We start from the raw sequence: 23,829 nt of genomic DNA, 5'->3' as shown, positions 1-23,829 counted from the left end.
GAAATCTACTTAGGAGCCAGGGGACGATACATCGAGAGATGATTCCATAGCCCAAGCAATACGGCAGATGACGGAGTTCATGCAGTAGAATTTTAGGCCACAACAGACAGGGCCTTGGCCACAACAAGGGGGTCCTTGGCCACAACAAGAAGGGTCTTGGCCGCAACAAGGAGGGCTTTGGCCGCAACCAGGAGGTCCTTGGCCACATCAGAGAGGGCCTTGGCTATACCCAGGAGGGCCTAGTAGCATGGTGCAAGCCGGATGTACCTATGAGCACTTTCTGGCGCATAGAACTCCACACTTCACTGGAGAAGAGGATCCACTTCAAGCTGGAAAGTGGGTCAGAGACTTGGAAAGAACTTTTGAGGTGTGTGGTTGCATTGAGGTGCAACAAGTGCTCTACGCCAGCTATCTGTTGCAAGGCACCGCTTCTGATTGGTGGGATACCAAGAGAATAATGCTAGAAGCAGAGTTGGGATCTTTTGCCGCTGTAACCTAGCAACGCTTCAAGAAAGAGTTTAATGATCGCTTCTTTCCCGCTTCTGTAAGGTAGCAAAAGGCAAGAGAATTCTCAAGCTTGGTCCAAGGGAGCACGACCGTGGAACAGTACGCACGGAGATTTATAGAACTTGGGCGATTTGCCACCCACCTCATCGCCAAAGAGGAAATGCGAGCTGAGCATTTCCAAGAGGGACTACGTCCTGATATACACCGTATGGTGGTCAGCCACCGTTTATATGAGTTTTATGCTTGCACTTTGTTTGATTCGGGTGCTTCACCGTCATTTGTATCTTCTACTTTTGCTCAGATGTGTAATTTGGTTACGGAATCTTTGCCGAAGTCATTGGTAGTGGCTCTACCCAATGGTGAAATGGTATGGTGTTCCAAGGTTACTTTGGGTTGCCCATTAAATTTTGATGGAAGGTTCTTGGATGCTGATTTGGTGGTGTTTAAGCTGTTGGGTTTTGATATCATCCTCGGGATGGATCGGCTATACCAATATTCTGCGAGTACTAATTGCAGAAGTCAGGTAATTAGCTTTCAGCTTCTAGATGGCGATTGTCTGGAATTTGCGGGGAGTAAGCTAAAAGAAAAGTCGGTAATTATATCGGCAATTCAAGCAAGAAGAGAGATTGCATGGGAAGCTGATGCCTTCTTGGTTCAGATGGTGTCTACGCCGTCTGAGAAGAAGTCTTTGGTAGACAATGCCGTTTGGATTAGCCAATGCCCCTGCTACTTTCATGGATTTAATGAATCGGGTATTTCAACCTTATCTGGATTCCTTTGTGGTAGTATTCATTGATGATATTCTGATTTATTCCCGAGATGTTGAGGAGCATGTGTATCATCTTCGTCTAGTTCTTGGGAAATTGAGAGAACACCAGTTGTATGCCAAGCTCAGCAAGTGTGAATTCTGGTTGGAGGAAGTCAGATTTCTTGGGCATGTGATTTCCCGAGACGGAGTGACTGTTGATCGTAGTAAGGTGGAAGCCATTTTGTCATGGCAGCGTCTGACAACAGTGCACACTGGAGTTTCTTAGGACTTGCCAGGTATTACCGAAGATTTGTGGAGGGATTTGCTTGTCTATCCGGACCTCTCACAGCTTTGACTCGGAAGAATACAGAATTTGTTTGGTCAGATAAGTGTGAGAGAAGTTTCCAAAAATTGAAGAACAGGTTGACGACTGCACCAGTGTTAGCGCTCCCAGAACCGCATAAGCCATTCGTAGTCTTTAGCGATGCGTCTAAATTCGGATTGGGTTGTGTCCTTATGCCAGAAGGACGGGTTGTTGCTTATGCATCTTGTCAGCTAAAGGACCATGAGAAGAATTATCCGACGTATGATTTGGAATTGGCTGCGATTGTTTTTGCTCTTAAGATCTGGCGGCACTATTTATATGGGGAAGCTTGTGAAGTCTACACTGATCACAAGAGCTTAAAGCACTTGTTTTCCCAGAAGAATCTGAACATGAGGTAGAGGCGATGGTTGGAGTTAATCAGTGACTACCAGTGTGAGATCAAGTATCATCCGGGGAAGGCAAATATAGTTGCTGATGCTTTGAGCTGAAAATTGCATTTGGAAGATGAAGCCGAGCCGTCAGAATTGGATTCTTTGCTTTGTGGGATGAGAAGGCTTCTTATTGAGAGTTCACAGCAAGTGGAGGTATTATCTTCAGTTCTTGATATTCGGGTAACTGATTTTAAGGAATTGAAGACTCTTCAAAGGAAGGAGCCGAAGCTGCTGGATATCAGAAAAAGAGTCAAAAAATCTCAAGGGCCGTTGCACTATGGTATGGATAAAGATGGAATTCTTCAGTTTCGAGATCGTAGGGTGGTTCCCAAAGATTCAGAATTCAAGGAGCGGATCATGGCAGAAGCTCATGCGGCTCCTTATTCAGTTCATCCCGACAGTATGAAGATGTACCGGGACTTGAAGAAAATTTATTGGTGGGATGGAATGAAGAGGGATATTGCCTTGTATGTTGAGAAATGCCACACATGCTGTCAAGTAAAGGCCGAGCATCAAAGACCTACTGGTATGCTCCAACCCCTCCCTATTCCTGAGTGGAAGTGGGATGACATCACGATGGATTTTGTAGTGGGCTTGCCTAGAACGCCTAGTGGGAAAAATTCTGTTTGGGTGATTGTTAACTAGTTAACGAAGAGTGCTCATTTCTTGCCTGTTAATAACACTGATTCCTTGGGTAAGTTGACACGCTTGTATGTGAAAGAGATAGTGCGATTGCACGGTATACCGAAGAGTATTGTGTCGGACCGAGACCCAAGGTTCACGTCTCAGTTCTGGAAGAGTTTGCAAGCAGCATTGGGTACTAAGTTGAAGTTCAGTACTGCATATCACCCTTAGACAGACGGCCAATCAGAGCGCACCATTCAGATCCTTGAAGATATGTTGCGGGCATGTGTCATGGAATTTCAAGGGAGTTGGGAAAACTACTTGCTGCTCATAGAGTTTGTGTATAATAACAACTTCCATGCGACCATTCAGATGGCTCCTTATGAAACTCTTTATGGGAGGAAGTGCAGATCGCCTTTGTGTTGGGATGAAGTCGGGGAGAGTAGGATAATTGGACCTGAAATTATTCAAGAGATGCAAAGCCAAGTTCGGATCATCAGGGATAAAATGGCGGCAGCTCAGAGTCGTCAGAAAAGCTACGCTGATACCAGGAGGAGAGAGTTATCTTTTGAAGAAGGTGATTGAGTTTATCTCAAAGTCTCTCCCATGAAAGGAGTTAAGCATTTTGGTAAGAAGAGGAAGTTGGATCTGAGGTATGTCGGCCCTTTTCAGATTCTGGAGAAGGTAGGGTCCGTCGCCTATAGAGTTGCTTTGTCAGAATATTTTGGAGATATTCATGATGTCTTCCACGTATCATCCTTGAAGAAGAGCTTTGGACAACAAGAGCCGCGCTTTGTCGACCCAGAGAGTATTCAGTTGCAACCAGACCTTACTTATGAGGTTGTTCAGTCGAAGATCATGGATTGGAAAGAGCAACAGTTGAGGTCCAAGACGATACCTCTGGTAAAGGTGGCATGGGGAGATCCGTTAGCTCAAGATTTCTCTTGGGAGCAAGTAGCGGACATGAGGGAGTAGTACCCATACTTGTTTGAGTAAAAGACGGTACGTCTCTTAATCTTGGTCACAGGTGGTTTTATGTGGTTTTATGTGGCTTGTTTGAAGTTGGTGTTTGATCTTGCAAATTTCGAGGACGAAATTTGTTTTTAAGGGGGGAAGATGTGATGACCCGTTTTTATGTGTATTTTCACTGAATGGTTGTTTTTAATTTAATTAATATAGTGGTTTATTTATTTTAAATTATTGTATTTTAAATTATTTTTAATTTATTTGATGTTGTGTTTTATTTATTTAGTCGTTTTACGGTTTTTAATATCGTTTTCGGCGAATCAGTTTTGGTTTTCAGAGTAAGGACTGGACCTCATTTATTTCCTTCATCTTTTGTTTTCTTTTCTTTTCCCTTTTCACTTTTTTCTCTTTTCTTTCTTTTTCTTTTTATTTCTTTTTCTCCCCTCCCTTTCTTCCCGTGCGTCAACCCCCCCGTGCGTTCTCTCTCTCTCTCTCTCTCTCTCTCTCTCTCTCTCTCTCTCTCTCTCTCTCTCTCTCTCTCTCTCTCTCTCTCTCTCTCTCTCCTTCTCGCCGAAGCTTCCAGCCACCCAGTAACGCCGCTCGCTGGCGCCGTGAGCCACACCACCACCACCAATCTCTTCCCCTTCCTCCGGTGAACCACCCCACCAACTGTGATGACCTGCTTTTACGTGTATTTTCACTGAAGGGTTGTTTTTAATTTAATTAATATATTGCTTTATTTATTTTAAATTATTGCGTTTTAAATTTGGTTTTTATTTGTTGGATGTTGTGTGTCATTTATTTATTTGTTTTACGATTTTTAATCTCGTTCTCGGCAGATTTGTTTTGTTGTCCGGAGTGAGGATTGGACCTCATTTCTTCCTACATCTCTTTTTTCCCTTTTTCCTTTTTTTCCTTTTTCTCTTTTCTTTTTCTTCTTTGTTTTTATTTTTCTTTTTTCTTTCTTTTCTTTTTCTTCTTCCTTTTCTCTCTCCCGTGCGTCGACCCTCTCTCTCTCTCCTCTCCCACGCCGGAAGCAACCTCAGCCCCGACCCACCGCCGTAGATGATTTATTTGATTAGCTTCAAGGAGCAGCCGTGTTCTCGAAGATTGATTTGAGGTCGGGATACTACCAGCTGAGGATCAAAGACAAGAATGTGCCTAAAACTGCTTTCAGGTCGAGGTATGGGCATTATGAATTTAAGGTGATGCCGTTTGGGTTAGCTAATGCCCCTGCTGCTTTCATGGATTTGATGAATCGAGTATTTTGACCTTATCTGGCTTCCTTTGTGGTAGTGTTTATTGATGATATTCTGATTTATTCCCGAGATGTTGAAGAACATGTGTATCATCTTCGTCTGGTACTTGGGAAATTGAGAGAACACCAGCTTTATGCCAAGCTTAGCAAGTGTGAATTCTGGCTGGAGGAAGTCAGATTTCTTGGGCATGTGATTTCCCGAGACGGAGTGGCTGTTGATCCTAGTAAGGTGGAAGCCATTTTGTCATGGCCACGTCCGACTACAGTGCGCGAGATCCGGAGTTTCTTGGGGCTTGCTGGTTATTACCGAAGATTTGTGGAGGGATTTGCTCGCCTATCCAGACCTCTCACAGCTCTGACTCGGAAGAATACAGAATTTGTTTGGTCAGATAAGTGTGAGAGGAGCTTCCAAGAATTAAAGAACAGGTTGACGATGGCACCAGTGTTAGCGCTTCCAGAACCGCATAAGCCATTCGTAGTCTTCAGTGATGCGTCTAAGTTTGGTTTGGGTTGTGTCCTTATGCAGGAAGGACGGGTTGTTGCCTATGCATCTCGTCAGCTAAAGGACCATGGGAAAAATTATCCGACGCACGATTTGGAATTGGCTGCGATTGCTTTTGCACTCAATCTGGTGGCACTTTTTGTATGGGAAGCATGCGAGGTATACACTGATCACAAGAGCTTGAAGCATTTGTTTTCCCAGAAAAATCTAAACATGAGGCAGAGGCGATGGCTAGAGCTAATCAGTGACTACTAGTGTGAGATCAAATATCATCCGGGGAAGGCTAATATAGTTGCTGATGCTTTGAGCTGAAAATCGCACTTGGAAGATGAAGCCGAGCCATCAGAATTGAATTCGTTGCTTTGTGAGATGAGAAGGCTCCTAATTGAGAGTTCGCAGCAAGAAGAGATTTTATCTTCAGTTCTTGATATTCGGGTAACTGATTTTGAAGAATTGAAGACTCTTTAAAGGAAGGATCCAAAGCTGTTGAATATCAGAAAAAGGGTCAAAAAATCACGAGGGCCGTTGCATTATAGTATGGATAAAGATGGGATACTTCGGTTCCGAGATCGCAGAGTGGTCCCCAAAGATTCAGAATTCAAGGAGCGGATCATGGCAAAAGCTCATGTGACCCCTTATTCAGTTCATCCTGGCAGTACAAAGATGTACCGGGACTTGAAGAAAAATTACTGGTGGGATGGAATGAAGAGGGATATTGTCGAGAAATGTCACACATGTCGTCAAGTGAAGGCCGAGCATCAAAGACCCGCTGGTATGCTCCAACCCCTCCCTATTCCTGAGTGGAAATGGGATGACATCACGATGGACTTTGTAGTGGGTTTGCTGAGAACGCCTAGTGGGAAAAATTCTATTTGGGTGATTGTTGACCGGTTAATGAAGAGTGCTCATTTCCTGCCTGTTAATAACACCGACTCCTTGGGTAAGTTGACACGCTTGTACGTGAAAGAAATAGTGCGACTGCACGGCATATCAAAGAGTATAGTGTCGGATCGAGACCCAAGGTTCATGTCGCAGTTCTGGAAAAGTTTGCAGGCAGCTTTGGGTACTAAGTTGAAGTTCAGTACTGCTTACCGCCCTCAGACAGACGGCCAATCGGAGTGCACCATTCAGACCCTTGAAGACATGTTGCGAGCATGTGTCATGGAATTTCAAGGGAGTTGGGAAAACCATTTGCCGCTCATAGAGTTTGCATATAATAACAGCTTCCATGCGACCATTCAGACGGCTCCCTATGAAGCTCTTTACGGGAGAAAGTGTAGATCGCCCTTGTGTTGGGACGAAGTCGGGGAGAGTAAGATTATTGGACCCGAAATAATTCAAGAGATGCAAAGCCAAGTCCAGATCATCAGAGATAAAATGGCAGCAACTCAGAGTCGCCAGAAAAGCTACGCTGATACCAGGAGGAGAGAGTTGTCTTTTGAAGTTGGTGATTGGGTTTATATCAAAGTCTCTCCCATGAGAGGTGTTAAGCGTTTTGGTAAGAAGAGGAAACTGGATCCGAGGTATGTCGGCCCTTTTCAGATTCTGGAGAAGGTAGGGTCCATCGCCTATAGAGTTGCTTTGCCAGAGTATTTTGGGGATATTCATGATGTCTTCCACGTATCGTCCTTTAAGAAGAGCTTTGGACAGCAAGAGCCACGCTTCGTCGACCCAGAGGGTATTCAATTGCAACCGGATCTCACTTATGAGGTTGTTCCGTTGCAGATCATAGATTGGAAGGAGCAACAGTTGAGGTCCAAGACGATACCTTTGGTTAAGGTGGCGTGGGGAGATCCATTAGCTCAAGACTTCTCTTGGGAGCGAGTAGCGGACATGAGGGAGCAGTACCCATACTTGTTTGAGTAATGAAGGTACGTATCATAATCTTGGTCACAGTTGGTTAATATGATTTTATGTGGCTTGCTTTAAGTTGGTAGTTCATCTTGCAAATTTCAAGGACGAAATTTGTTTTAAGGGGGGGAGAATGTGATGACCTGCTTTCACGTGTATTTTCACTAAAGGATTGTTTTTAATTTAATTAATATATTGCTTTATTTATTTTAAATTATTGCGTTTTAAATTTGGTTTTTATTTGTTGGATGTTGTGTTTCATTTATTTATTTGTTTTACGGTTTTTAATCTCGTTCTCAGCGGATTTGTTTTGTTGTCCGGAGTGAGGATTGGACCTCATTTCTTCCTACATCTCTTTTTTCCCTTTTTCCTTTTTTCCCTTTTTCTCTTTTCTTTTTCTTCTTTCTTTTTCTTTTTCTTTTTTCTTTCTTTTCTTTTTCTTCTTCCTTTTCTCTCTCCCGTGCATCGACCCTCCCTCTCTCCTCTCCCACGCCGGAAGCAACCTCAGCCCCGACCCACCGCCGTTCGGCCACCGTGGTCGACACCACCCCCACCGGTCGAACCCCCTCCCTCCGGCGCACCACCCCACCGGACCCCAGCCCCATCCGGCCAGCCATTTGGCCGGAAAATGCCCAACAAAGCCCCACTGATTTTGCCCCGATCCGCCGCCGTCGATCCACCTCCGGCCACCACCTCTTCACCACTTCATCACCGGTTCCTTGCCGTCCTAACCCATCCATTTCTGGCCTCTAATAGCCACCGGAACAGCTCCCATGAGCTAGCTTTCCATTTTGGGAAATCCGGCCACCAACCACCGTTTTCGCCGCCACCCACGGCCAAACTTCACTTCCACTAGCTTCATAATCATCCTTAGACCATTCCCTATCAATCCCAAGCCTTGGTTTGTCCCCGTTCAAAAGTGGGTATTTTACAACCCACGGCCACAGTGAATTTTCACTGTTACGTTGCTTTCCTTCCGCCGTTTGCAACGCCGCGTGTTTTCTAAAAATACCGTATAGCGCTGTAAGTATTTTCCAAACCCTACTTTCATATTTAAATATATTTTGCTCATTCAATAAGTATTTATCTGTTGGTTGGCTGATTCCAGACTGAGTCCGAGGAGTTCGGGGGTCGGATGGATGGAGGACGGAGTTGCTTGTTTTATTGATTTATGGTTGGTTGATCGTTTTGTGCATTGAAATCGCATTTACATGGTGCATGGGCGTGCATTTTATTTAATTTGAGAAAAGCCTGTTTTATTGGCGTAAGTGGGTTTTCGGGTGCGTGTGTATCACGACCCCAAGCCGGGATGGAGTATTATCTCGGTGGAGCTCCTCTGGTCACTCGGGAGCGGAATAAATTGAGTGACGTCCCCTGAGTCGTCGCTGGGCGACGACAGGAGTGGGGGCTAGGGGATGCTTGGCTACGAACGCGCCGGGCGTGGAACCGGGCATCGCTCTACGCACCGACTCCGTGGCCCTTCGCTGGCGAGGGCTAGAGGATGCTTGGCTATGAACGCGCGGGGCGCAGAACTGGGCATCGCTCGTCAGGTGTCACATGCGTGGTCGTAACCTGCGGTGTGGCACTGGAGCCAGGGTGTGCGGATGACCCCTAGGGGAGGTCATGGTGCATACGGATTAATTGGATAATGGGTTGAGATAGATATGGCGTGATATTTGGAAAGGATATGTTTTTGGGCCAAATGGAATTTTTGGCGTGCGTGGAAAAAAAATATGTTTTTATGGGTTTTGAGATGTGGTTTATGAGACGTGCATTGGGCATACTTCATGCATAGTGTTTGAGATCGCGGATGAGGAGGAGGAGGCTGAGCCCGAGGATGCGGCTCCGCCGGGGTGCTGAAGTTTATGCTTTGTATTTAGATTAAAATTATGTTTATGTCCTGTAATATTTTAATATGTATGTTTTGAACAGCTTTGTATTATATTAAGAAAAATTCTGGTACTTAGTTATATGACTTTCGTTATCCGCTGCGTTTCCTTTTGCACATTTGTTGCTCTTACACACACTTGGCACTCGTCTTAGGGTGGTGACCCGAGTTGTCATCATCCGGATGTCTCGATTTCCTCGTGTCCGTGCGTGGGGATTTGGGGCGTCACACCAACTTTCATCCCCAACCGTGCCGCCGTTTAGCCGGAAAGTCACGATCAAGCCAAACGACTTTTGCTCCGTTTTGCTGCCTTCGCTCCACCTCCGACCACCACCTCTTCACTACTTCATCATCGACTCATTTCCATCCTAACCCACCCATTTCCGGCCTCAATCCGTCTCCAGAACAGTCCCCAAGAGCTAACTCTCCGATTTGGGTATTTTGGCCTCCTACCGCCATTTTCGCCTCCACCCTTACCCACGGCAACAGTGTAAATTACGCTGTTACATTGCTTTTGTTCCGTCGTTTGCAATGCCGTGAGCTTTCAAAAAATACCATACAGCGCTATAAGTATTTTCCAAACTCTACTTTTATTTACTCTTGTAATAAATATTTATCTATTGGTTGGTTGATTCTGGACTGAGTCCGAGAAGTTCGGAGGTTGGATGGTTTGAGGACGGAGTGCTTGGTTTTGATTGTTTGTGATTGCTTGGTTATTTGTTCCATGAGGTGTGCATTACATATTACATACATGTGCATTTTATTTTAATTGAGAAAATCGTGTTTTGTTGGCGTAAATGGATTTCTGGTGCGTGTGTCTCACGAGCCCAAGCCGGAATGGGTTATTATCTCGGTGGAGCTCCTTTGGTCACTCGAGAGTGGATAATACTGAGTGACATCCCCTAGGTTGTCGCAGGGCAACGACCGGATCGCACAATATGGTAACGCTGTCGTGTTGACTCCGTGGTCCTAGAGTGGCGGGGACTAGAGGATGGCTTGGCCCGGTATGCACTGGGTGCGAGTCTGGAAATCGCTCGTTTAGGTGTCAGACGCGTAGTCGTTACTTGCGGTGTGGCACAGAGCCAGGGTGTGCGGATGATCCCTAGGGGAGATCATGGTGCATGCATAATTGGATCGTTTTTATGGTTTTCGGATGAGGGCCATTTTATAGGAAAATGGCGAGGTTTGGTTTTGAGGCTTTTGGTCCATTTTCTGCGAAAATGGTGGTTTGGGCCATTATCTGGGATAATGGCGAGACTTGGTTTTAAGCGATATGTTTTTGGGCCAAATGGGTTTTTTGCGTGTGTGGAAAAATTATAGTTTTATGGGACATGTGCATTGCATTCTTTCATGCATATTGTTTGAGTTAATATGTTTTTATCTATTGGTGATTGGATTTTACTTACCTGCGGCACCATTTTTGGTTCCGTAGATTTTGGTGCAGAGTTCGAGGAAGAGGAGGAGGCTGAGCCCGAGGATGCGGCTTTGCCGGAGTTCTGAGTTGAAGTTTAAGTTTTGTTGTTGATTTAAAAATATATTTGTGTTTTGTAATATTTTATTATGTATGTTTTGAACAGCTTTATATTAAACAAGAAAAAATTATGGTACTTAGTTACATGACTTTGCTATCCGCTGTGTGTTTCTTGTGCACATTTGTTGTTTATACACACACTTGACACTCGTCGATAGGGTGGTGACCCGTGATGTCATCAACCGGACGTCTCGATCTCCCCGTGTTCGTGCGTGGGGATTTGGGGGCGTCACAGGATAGTTCCTCATGCACCACAGAATATTGAAAATGAAAATGCTAAGTAGCCCTTGATTTTCTCCCTTTAATTTAACTGCTTGTCTGTTTTAATTTTTTAATTATAAAAAAAGTGACAACTAGCTAGTGAATATGTCTATTTTTTTCAAAATATTTCTATATAGTTAAAAATGTACCTTTTAAAAAACTAAAAATACATAAAAAAAAACACGTCAACCTATACATTGATATATGCTAGAGCAACCTAACATTCTCCTATTGAAAAAGGGAAATGATATTTCCACTGCTCCCAGCTCCCACTGGGAGCTACTGGTCACATTTTGTTTTGTTACTACATGATTAAGGATGTGTTTTTAATTATATTGTGAATTTAAAAAAAAATATTTAGAAGTGTTAAAAAGTATATATATATATATATATAAATACTATATATAACTAACAGTAGCTATCATTGGGAGCGGTGGATGTAGCACTGTCCATTAAAAAAATCTCTTCTTTATTCTGAGAGCTGGCCGGCAGTTGGAATTGGGTGACACTAAATGGTTGGGACCATGTCGGCCGACCTTGTAATTATCCAAGGTCCCCCACATCATTTGAGAGCGCCTGATCTTAAAAACCAAATTATTAATAGTCTTTATTAAGAAATAAAAGCTATTAACTCCTATAAGAAATTATATAAAAATACATAAAATAATGTTGTTTTGAAAATAATAAATACTAGAAGGCTAACTAGCTCCCAAGGAAGACACTTTCTAAAATAGAAAAAAGACTCTAAACAAACTAAAACATTTAGAAATACTATTTTTAATTGATTAAATAAAAATTTATTAACCTTATAATTAAGAAATAAACACTTAAAATTGCAATTAGTGTATAATTACATAATTAAAAAAAAGTAAAACTTTATAGTATTTATATTCAACATAATATATAGTTTCTTATTGTGACGCCCCCAAATCCCCACATACGGATACGGGGAAATCGAGACGTCCGAATGGTGACATCACGGGTCACCTCCCTATTGCCAAGTGTCAAGTGTGTGTATAAGCAACAAATGTGCACGAAGAAACATGCAGCGGATAGCAAAGTCATAAACTAAATACCAGAATTTTTTATTGTTTAATACAAAGCCGTTCAAATCATACATAATAAAATATTACAAACCGTAGATATTTTTTTAAAACCAACTACAAAGCATAACTCCAACTCAGAACTCCGGCAGAGCCGCATCCTCAGGCTCAGCCTCCTCCTTCTTCTCGATCTCTACACCAAAATCTATGGTACCAAAAATGGTGTTGCAGGTAAGTAAGATCCAAATGCCACAAGATAAAAACATATAAAACTCAACAATATGCATGAAAGAATGCGAATGCACTTGTCCCACAAAACCACATTTTTCCACGCACGCCAAAATCTCATTTGGCCCGAAAACATAACCTTTAAACAAAACCTCGCCATTATCCCTGATAATGGCCCAAAACAAACCACCATTTTCCCAAAAAATGGATCACATAGCCTTAAACCAAACCTCATCACTCTCCCAGAAAATGGCCCATAAGCAAAACCATAAAACCGATCCAATTATTGCATACACCATGATCTCCCCTAGGGATCATCTGCACACCCTGGCTACTATGCCACACCTAAACGAGCGATGCCCAGTACTCGTGCCCAGCGCGTCCCTAGACCAGGCCATCCTCTACTCCCTGCCACTCTAGGGACCACGGAGTCGACACAACTGCGTTGCCGTATCGTGTGATCTGATCGTCGTCCAGCGACAACCCAGGGGATGTCACTCAGTATTATCCACTCCCGAGTGACCAGAGGAGCTCCACTGAAATAATACCCCATCCCGGCTTGGGGTCGTGATACACACGCACCCGAAAATCCATTTACGCCAACAAAACCTGATTTTTCTCAATTTAAATAAAATGCACGTGAATGCACCATGTAAATGCAACCTCAAGGCACAAATAACCAATCAATCACAAACAACCAAACCAAGCAACTCCGTCCTTATCCATCTGACCCCTGAACTCCTCGGACTCAGTTTAGAATCAACCAACCAGAAGTCAAATAATTATTATAAGAGCATAATATATTTAAATCTAAAAGTAGAGTTTGAAAAATACTTACAGCGCTATAAGGTATTTTTTGAAAGGTCGCAGCGTTGCAAACGGCTGAGAAAAAGCAACGTAACAGTCTATTTTACACTGTGGCTGTGGGTAATAAATTACCCACTTTTGAACGGGGACAAACCAAGACACGAAATTTATAGGGAATGGTCTTGAGATGTTTATGAAGCTAAAGGAAGTGAGTGTTGGCCATGGGTGGCGGTGGAAATGGCGGTGGAAGCGCCAAAAGGGGCTGAACGGAGTTGAGCTCGTGGGAGCTACTCCGGCAATGGATCAGGGTGGGTCAACGGATGGCGACAGGGAGAGGGAAGAGAAGTAGCGCGCGGGAGGGTAATGGAAAGAAGAAGAAAAGAAAAAGAAAGAAAGAAGAAAAGAAGGAAAGGAAAAAGAAAAAAGAAAAAGGGAAAAAGAAAAAAGAAAAAAGGAAAAAGAAAAGATGAGGGAAAAGAAATGAGGTCCAGTCCTCACTTCTAAAAACCAAAAACTGATCCGTCGAAAACAATTTTAAAAACATAAAACGACTAAAATAAATTAAACACCACATCAAATAAAATAAAACCAATTAAAATACAATAATTTAAAATAAAAGAACTATTATATTAATTAAATTAAAAACACTCCTTCAGTGAAAATGCACGTAAAAATGGGTCATCACAATTATACTATTGTATTAAAAAAAAACAATTTAAGCTTCTAATAATCTTTTCCTTATGCCTCAATTTTGATATAGTCACCCATACGCCAAGCTATGTAGTTAGTATGTACAAACCTGATCGAGCAAACTTTGCAAGCTAGCCCAGATCTTCTTAGTTCATAACTAGCTTTTCTTCTTGCTGTATGAACTGACTTTCAGGTATGTACGTATTTGGATCTATTTGTTTCTTTGTTCATTTATTTTGGCGATCTACAATTCTATTGTTAAATATTTTAAAATGAACATTAATAAATGGATCTTCGATTTTATATAATCTACAATAATAAATAGTGAGGAATAAATGCGTACCTTTCTCCATCAGTTCGATGAAGAATTAGATATGGCTATGAGGGAATGATCATCCTAACAACCTTGCCTCACAAGTGTCTCACGATGACAAAAGGCACTATAATGTTGTAGGTGAGAACCTTTTAACCCCTCAGTACTATTTATAGATTTCTGACCATCAAGAAATCTCAGAGTTTGTATCTAACTATAATTAGAGATATAGAGTTTTAATCTTATCTCTTAGGAGTTTTCTTATCTCGTTATCACTCATCTTTTATCTGATAAGTTTCAGCTATTTCAAACTCTATTAATATGGGTGTGTGGGACATAGAGTTTTAATAAAAACTCTTACATTCTCCCACTTGGCCCATATGCCCATAAAATAATATTTCCGTTCATGGGTTTATTACAGGAAATTAACCATACTGCGCAAATTCATTTCCTGAAACTTTCATAGCTCAAAGTACATTACATGAATTCTGTAATATCAACATCAAATCAACTACTGATGCGAGTCATGGCGGTCCTTTGTTATATAATCAACAAATTCCCTTCCATGTACCACAACACCAGTAACTAATTTTACATGATCTTTAATTGGGATAATTAAGGCTAATACCGTGATGCCTTAGGTTCCAATTCATGTCTGTTGTAGATATTATCTTGTCATCATTCTTCCAAACCATTCAATGTACAAAGAAGTGAAAAGACAAGAAAACAAAAACAAAACAACCATACTAGATATCATTAAGTGTCCAAAATAAAACATCTACGAGCTCAATAACATGTCAACATGCTCTTTAAACTGCTTCGCTACTAGGCCCTCTGTTAATGGGTCTGCTATCATAAGCGTAGTACTAATATGTTCTATAGACAATGTTTGTTTCTGCACTTCCTCTTTGACACTTAGGTATTTGAGCTCCATGTGTTTAGTACCTTTAGAATACCTATCATTTTTGGAGAAAAATACTGCAGAGGAATTATCACAATAAATTCTCAGCGGCCTGTCTATAGAGTCGACAACTCTAAGCCCTAAGATAAAGTTCCTCAGCCATAAACCATGCACTGTTGACGCTGGACAGAATAGCGATTATCCTGCAGGCTAGTTCCAACAGATGATTCATAGGAGAAAAATGGCCCAAAACAAGAGAGAAAAGTCTCTAGGGTTTAACGGAATATTATAAAATCAAGCAATGATCAAAATCAATCCACAAGCCGGACTGTTATAGCCAAAAATCGTGTTTATCCGAATTTTTCCAAAAATAGCAAAATCTCAAAAATCACTCTAAATTGAAATTCGAAATAAAATAATCAATCTGCAAAAAATTCGGCCCAAATCGGGTTTAAAATGACTTCCTAACTGACAAGTGAAATATTACCATAAATAGTAAAAAATAACTAAAACTAGTGATTCGGAGGGGAAAACAGTAGAATTTGAGGTCGAAAAAAAGGCACATGGAACCATTCTCAATGTGGACAGCGTACGCGCCGAAAAGAGATTTCCGAATTGGGGTCTTATGTGCGATTCTGATACCCGTAGCCAAAGTTATGGCCAAAAGACTGAAACGCACTCAAAATGGCCCCAATGAGGAACACATCACAATCAATTCCCGCCTTTGCGCTGATCTGCCAACTCATGATATCTCAGCGCCATCAAGGTGCAATCTGACAGCTCAGCATCATCTGTCTCGGATCCCCCTGCATCAACTGTGGCCTCAAAGCATGCCACAAACTCAGCCTCCATTGTTGATGAAGTAGTGATAGTTTGCTTCATACTTTTCCATGAGATCACTCCACCAGCTAGTAGAAAAACATATCCAGAAGTAGATTTCCTACTATCAGAACAACCGAAAAAATTAGAGTCTGAGTATCCAGTTACCTCTAAGTTTTCAATTCTCCTAAAGGTAAGCTGGTAATCCTTAGTACCTTGCAGATATCCCAATACCCTCTTTGTTGCTTTCCAATGAGACATCCTTGGGTTACTTTGGTAACGCCCAAGCATGCCAACTGCAAAACTAATGTCTGATCTCGTGCAAATTTATGCATATATCAAGCTCCCCACAATCGAAACATAGGGAATTTTTGCCATCTCTTCACGCTCCCACTTAGTTTTAGGACATTATGATAGGCTAAACTTATCACCTTTTGATATCGGAGTATCAAGTGATGCGCAATTTTTCATGCCAAATCTCTCAAGAACTCTTTCTATGTAACTTTCCTGAGACAATCCCAACAGTCCTTGTTTTCGATCCTGGAGGATTTCAATTCTGGTTACAAAGGATACCTCACCCATATCTTTCATTTCAAAGTTCTTAGATAGAAAACCCTTGGTTTCATAAAGTAAGCCAATATCACTACTACCCAACAAGATATCATCAACTAGGATAAAAAATATAAATTTGCTCCCACTGACCTTTAGGTATATACATCGATCAACGATGTTCTCTTTAAATCCAAAGGCAGTAATGGTATCATTGAACTTGAAGTACCATTTTCGGGAAGCTTGCTTGAGCCTGTATATTGATTTCTTAAGCTTACATACTAGGTGATCTTTGCCCTTTTCTGAGTAGCCCTCTAGCTCCTCCATGTAGACCACTTCATCTAAACTTCCATTTAGAAAAGTTGTTTTCACATCCATCTGGTGTAACTCTAAATCAAAATGAGCCACCAATGCCATAATGATTATGAAAGATCCTTTTTAGATACTGGAGAAAATGTCTCTTTGTATTCAATGCCTTCTTTCTAGGTGAAACCCTTAGCAACAAGTCTGGCCTTATGTCGTTCAACATTTCCTTTAAAGTCACGTTTGGTCTTAAAGACCCATTTACACCCAACTCTTTTACACCCTTCAGGCAACTCAACGAGATCCCAAACTTGATTTTGATCCATGGATTTCAACTCTTCTTTCATAGCATCGATCCATTTACTGCAATCACATCTTTCTATAGCTTGTGAAAACTCATTGAGCTAAAATATTGCATGTTTTAGCTATTTAAAACCAATGTATTTTAAATTCTTCGTGACACTATTATTGGTTTTAGATGGAAAAATGGTTAATAAGCATAAATACGAGTTGTGATTCATTGATATCATGTTTATGCTTAATTTTATAACTATGATTTAATTGGACAATATTTCCTCACATATATAGTCTATTTTTATAATCTATTTTTCTTTTAATTTATTTTTGAGTGTTATTTTTCTTCTTCTTATTTTCAGCTTAAATAAAATTTAAATGGAATCCGGTTGAAACTTTTGACCAAAAGTGCATATTAATTTAGAGGAATGAAGAGATGGAAGGAAGTAGTGTACTTGGCAGCTAAAAAAAGATACTGAAGATGACTTTTCGGTGGTGACTTTCTTATCTTGTTTGTTCATAAACACATGTGATGAAGAAAATGTTTTGAGGTGGACAAATACATGCAAAGTCAAAGTCTAAAAAGGGGGCTGAAACCAAGTAGAGGCATGTTGAAAAGAAAAATAAGTAAAGGACATGGAGGTGGATGGTATGGATGTATACGGCAAAAGTGAAAAGAAAAAAAAATAAAAGAAACTGAGATTGAATTTTCGGTGGAGTGTGAACATAAGGCTTGAGGCGGCAACTTGTTGTTATTTGGCTTGACTTTTACGTTGACAAGAGGTGCTTTCGGTGCTGTAAACGTGGTAAGCAGATCAATTAAATATTTAGAAGCTCTCGAGTCGGATGGTGTGAAAAGAGAAAGAAAGAGAGGTGCCGTGCTTGACTTGTGGAGATTGTTTATGAGAAGTCGGCTGGAATGAATTGGGATTGGAGGAAGGAGTTTGGCACCGACTTGAGGCAGCTATATATATATATATTGCTGGACGGAGAAAAGCAGAAGAGTGGGGATAGGATTAAGCGAGTCGGTCAGTGCTTGGAATTGAGAGAGGTGTCGGTGGGTGCTTGAGTTTATTTTTCTTGAAAGAAAGCCCCTCCTGGCTGGAGTGAGACTTGGTTGGGGAAGGGAAAGAGGGTGAGTAGAGAAGTAGAGAGGGTGAGTAGAGAGGGAGACGTGTAGGGAAAAGGGGAGTGTCGTGCTTAGATGGAGTTAGAGGTGAGAATCGGTTGATGGGGAATTATTTTGGCTGAGTAGGTGAGGGATTAAAAGGAGTGTCAGTCATTTGTTTGGAGTGGAGATTGAAGAAACAATCGGTTCATGTGTTGGATTTTAGTAGTCGGTTGGTTTGAAGTTACGAGAACAAGTCTATAGAGAGGAGAAGTTGAGTGAGTCGGTTGGGGATTAGAGTCGGTCGATCGGTCTGTAGGCGAGAGAGAGTTTTAATTGGGTGAGTGAAAGAAGTAAGAAATCAGCTGGATTAATTTAATTGGCTAGGATTTATGTTTGAGTGGAGATCAAAATCGGTTGGTGGGGAATTAAAGTGTGTGAGGTCGGTTTGAAAAAAGGGAATTGATGTGGAGGGAGTTTTCGTCCAATCTACTGGTTTCATTTCTATTTTCTACAGTTCAATGATGGCATGGATTTTATACTCTCGGCATCAACTGGATTCCAAATTTTGTTATTTCTAAATTGTTGCTTAGTATTTTCTTATGTTTTATTTTAGTTTTCTAATGAAGAATATTTATGTGATTTCTATAGTACTTGTAATGAATATGTTTGGCTAAATTTTCATATTAAGGTTAGAGGTGAAGTTTAATAATTTAAATACTATTTTTAGATCCACGTAAAATTTATTCTGCGAGCTTGATCGATTGAAAGATTTTATTATTGGATATTTTGATTATCTATATATTTATCTTGATTCACTGTGATTTCTGAATACAGTGAATGCTTGAGGAATCCCTGTGATAATCAAATAGATTTATGAATGTTTCAATCATCAATTGTTCACGCTCAATCATAAGCGACTACTTTTCTTGATCTTAAATGCTAAATCTTCCAATTAAACGGAATCATTATTCTAGTTTAATTGAAGTAAATCGATCGAAACAATATCATAAATTATTAGACGGATGCTCAAAACCTTAGTCTTTCTCCATATCAATTCATTTTATCATTCTAGTTTGATTCAGTTATTTTACAAATCTTCATCTCAATAATTTTATTTTACATTCAATTGCACGTTTCTTTTAGTAATTTTGTTTCATTGTCTGAATTTATTTTCTTTATCACAAAAGTCAATCCCTGTGGATTCGATCCTGTAAGATACTACAACACCTGTATACTTGCAGGTAAAACTACACTAAATTTTTGGTTCATTAATTTGAGTCAAAATTTAGGTGCAACAAGTTTTTTGGCGCCGTTACCGGGGATTGCAACGTGTGACAATTTTTTAAAAAAAAACAACAAGAAAAAACAAATATTTTAGAAATCTTTTGCTACTTGTTTTTCATATTGTTTTTGCAGGTACGATTTTTACGGAAAAGAGAGCATGTAACATTGCTTCCATATTCATACCATTTGGTAATCTCATTCCAAAAAAAAAATTAATTTCTTTTACTTTCTTGCTTGTTTTGCATTTTGTTTTTTTTTTTTTTTTTTTTTTTAGTCTTTGAATGTGCTTGATCCTCTATGATGAATGATCTCGTGGCAACGTGATCAAACGGGTAGATTGAGAAGAGAGGAAATTGTTTTAAAAGAGTTGGTTGATACTTTGTCTGGTGATTCTAAAAATTCTCATTCTAATACCATGGCTAACAATCATAGTATTCATAACGAACAAGAAAATGAGGAGGCACAAAATAATCCACCAATGAGAACTTTACATGAATATTTGCAGCCTACAAGGACAAGTACTCCATCTTGCATGATTTTCCCTACGAATATAAGGAATTTTGATTTAAAACCAGGAGTAATCCAATTACTTCCCAAGTTTCATGGCTTAGACTCAGAAAGTCTTTATTTGCATATGAAAGAATTTGAAGAAGTTTGTGCAACTTTACAAACCCAAATTAACAATGATGATGTTGTTAGATTAAAGTTGTTTCCATTCTCTTTGAAAGAAAAAGCTAAAAATTGGTTGAATTCTTTGACACCAAGATCTATTGGCACAAGGCAAGAAATGCAAAGAGAATTTCTGAAAAAGTTTTTCCTACTCATAGGACCAACAATCTTCGCAAAAATATTATGAATTTTTCTTAGAAGGAAAATGAAACATTTTTTCAGTGTTGGGAACGTTTTAAAGAATTAATGCTAACTTGCCCACATCATGGCTATAAGACTTGGTGCACCATTAGTTTTTTTCTATGAAGGTTTAACATCTCAAATGCGTCAGTTTGTAGAAATGATGTGTAACGATGAATTTTTAAATAAAGATCCTGATGATTCTTGGGACTATTTTGACCACTTAGCTGAAAATGCCCAATCTTGGGATAACACAGATCGTTCTGATTGGTCAAATAAGCCCAAACTCAGTGCCATGTCTCAAGAAGGTATGTATGTTCTTAAAGGAAATGATGATGTGAATGCTAGGATAGCAAGTCTGACAAGGAAAGTCGAAGCCATCGAACTTAGGAAGGTAAATTCGGCTAAGGCCATTGAAAAAGAAGAAGAGAATTGTGGCATATGTGAGATTAGTGGAACCTAATTGAGGATTGTCCAACATTCCCTGCTTTTAAAGAGGTGTTGCACGAACAAGCAAATGTCATGAATTCTTATAGGAAACCATTTTCTTCCCCTTATTCAGAAACATATAATCCTGGATGGAGAAATCACTCCAACTTTAGTTGGAGGAATGAGTCCAATTCAAATCAAAATCCTCAAGGGTCTTCTTCTTCTACTCCTTATGTGCCTCCACATAAGAAAACCCTTGAGGAGATGATTGAGCTAAAATATTACATGTTTTAGCTATTTAAAACCAATATATTTTAAATTCTTCATGACACTATTATTGGTTTTAGATGGAAAAATAGTTAATAAGTATAAATACGAGTTGTGATTTTTAATTGATTAATATCATGTTTATGCTTAATTTTATAAGTATAATTTAATGGGACAATATTTCCTCACATATATAGTCTATTTTTGATAATTTATTTTTCTTTTAATTTATTTTTGAGTGTTATTTCTTTCTTCTTATTTTCAGTTTAAATAAGATTCAAATGGGATCAGGTTGGAACTTTCGACTAAAAGTGCATATTAATTGATGAAGAGAAGGAAGGACGTAATTGGGCAGCTGCTTGTTTGGCTTAACTTTCATCGGTTGGTGCAGCTAAATTAAGGAACATGTGATGGATTGGAAGAGAAGCCGTTTGAAGTATGAAGACATGCTTGAGTTTTCAACCAAGTGTGAATTGAAGATAGAATTCGGCTATTTAACTTGACTTGGAGGAAGGGCAGCACCAACTTGAGGCAGCCATCTAAAGATATATATATATATATATATATATGTGTGTGTGTGTGGCTGGACGGCAGAAATTGAAAAGGATGAAGATAAGAGAAGTGCCGTGCTTGAAGTAGAGTGCCATATTCAACAAGAGAAGTCAGCTGTGAATTGTGGTTGGGGGAAATTTGGTGCCAACTTAATATATAAATATATTGCTGGATGAAAAGAGAAAAGAGAGGGAGAAGGAAGACGTGGAGAGAGAGCAGAAAAGAAAGTTAAGTGGGGGATGTAGGAGAGTTGAGGTGTGTTGTACGTGTTTGACTTGTGAAGAGAAGAGATAAGAAAAGTGCCGTGCATTACTTGGATTGGAGAGAGTTGTACATTGAATATAAGAGCCGTGCTTGACTTGTAGAGAGGGAGACGTGCAGAAAAAAGAAAAGGAAGTGCCGTGCTTAAATTGCATTAAGGGAGTTATATCACGTGGGAGTCTATAAAAGGGGAGCAATCGGTTGAAGGGAAGGGGAGTAATTGAATTGGCTATTTTGGTAAGAGAGGGTGAGAAGAGACATTGAGGTGGAGACGTGTGAGTGAAAGAAATGAGAGTTGCTGGAAAGAAAGGGGAGCAATCGGTTGGAATTGTGAGAGTAAGAGGGGTACGTGGAGAGATATTGAGAGAATTAGAGTTGGATGTGAGTGAAAGAAGGTAGTCGGTGCATGATTAAGTGAGGGATAGAGAGGAGAAAGTCGGCTTCTTAGTGGGAGAGCAAGTCGGTTTCTTAGTTTTTATTGGTTGGAATAAATTCATGTGTTGGAATTGAATAGAGTTGAGACTTGTGAGTGGAAGAAAGTGAGGTGCCTTAGTGTTGTGCTGGAAAGTGATGAGAGGTGTCTTTGTATTTTACTGAAAAGTGAGGTGCAGGTGAGTAAAAGAAATTCTGGAAGTGAAAGAAGGCAGGTTACGTAAGAGATAGAAGGGTGAGAGCTACGTGGTTGAAAGAGAAGAGAAGCAATCGTTGATAGGTGATTAGCTGGAGAACAAGGGAGTCGGCTGGAATTATTTCTTTCTTGGAGATGTGTAGGTCGGTTGTAGAGAGGTAGAGGGAGACGTGTAAAGAGTTTCTAGATTTTCTTTGGGGATTAATGTGAAAAGAAGTTGATGTGGGGGATGGATGTGTGAGCCGGCTGGAGTAATCTAATTGGATGGGATTTATTTTGGTGGAGAAAGGAACATGGAGAGATTGGTGCTTGAGTATAACGTGGAGTTGAAGTGGTTGGAGTTTTATTTTTTTTGCTTCTTCATGTTTTTCGTTTGGCATCGGGCTGCAGCTTCTTCTTGATGAATATCTTATAGTTTCAATTTCTGTTTTATGCATTTTAGTAACGTCGTGAGCTTTATTCTTTTGACGTTGACTAGATTCCAAATTTTGTTGTTTCTAAATTGTTGCCTAGTATTTCTTGTATTTCATTTTAGTTTTCTAATGAATAATATTTATATGGTTTCTATAGCACATATAATAAATATGATTTGCTAAATTTCCATAATAAGGTTAGAGGTGAAGTTTAATGATTTAAATATTGTTTCCGAATTCACGTAAAATTTATTCTACGAGCTTGATCGATTGAAGGATTTTATTATTGGATATTTTGATTATCTATATACTCGTCTTGATTCATTGTGATTTCCGAATACAGTGAATGCTTGAGGAATCCCTGTGGTATTCAAATAGATTTGTAAATGTTTTAATTATCAATCGTTCACGCTCAATCATAAGCAACTATTTTTTTTTTATCTTAACTGCTAAATCTTCCAATTAAATGGAATCATTATTCTAGTTTAATTGAAGTAAATCAATCGGAAACAATATCATAAATTATTAGACAGATCCTCGAAACCTTAGTCTTTCTCCATATCTTTATATTCGATTGTACGTTTCTTTTAGTAATTTCGTTTCATTGTCTGAATTTATTTACTTTATCACAAAAGTCAATCCCTGTGGATTCGATCCTGTAAGATACTACAACACCTGTATACTTGCAGGTAAAACTGCACTAAATTTTTGGTTCATTAATTTGAGTCAAAGTTTAGGCGCAACAGGAGACGTTACAAAATTTTATACAGGGACAAGCCAATATCAATACTTAGACAATGCAAGCCATTACTGAGATGAGAAGTTCTATTAGCGACTTGACTTCTGCATTGCATGCTCAAGAAAAGGGTAATTTTCCTGCTCATCCTCAGCCGAATCCCAAAGGTAAATTTGAGGTAAGAAATTCAAATCCCTCTGATTCAAAATTGAACATGCCAAGTCTATCACCACTCTACGCAGTGGAAAAATAATTGATAAGAGTATTTCAACAATGAAAGTTGATGAGATCAACAATTCTTTAAATTCCAAGAGTGATGGTGAACTTGAGAATGTTGAATTAGATATGCCTGTGAAAGCCCCAATACCTGCCCCATTTCCCCAAAGGTTGCAACATTCTCACAAGTTGGTTCAAAATGCTGATATTCTTGAAATTTTCAAACCAGTAAAAATCAACATTC

General features: G+C 39.9%; 1 non-coding gene across 1 annotated transcript; it reads right to left on the bottom strand.

The window, feature by feature from the left end:
- Positions 1-20,071: 20,071 nt before the first annotated feature.
- LOC122280226 lies at positions 20,072-20,175 on the bottom strand. The gene has a single exon (XR_006229811.1). It is a non-coding gene; the product is annotated as a small nucleolar RNA R71 (small nucleolar RNA).
- Between the last annotated feature and the right edge of the window lie 3,654 nt (positions 20,176-23,829).

Source organism: Carya illinoinensis, chromosome 10 (assembly GCF_018687715.1).
Source record: "Carya illinoinensis cultivar Pawnee chromosome 10, C.illinoinensisPawnee_v1, whole genome shotgun sequence".
NCBI classification, from domain to species: Eukaryota; Viridiplantae; Streptophyta; class Magnoliopsida; order Fagales; family Juglandaceae; genus Carya; species Carya illinoinensis.
This window is presented reverse-complemented; position numbering and strand designations above follow the sequence as displayed.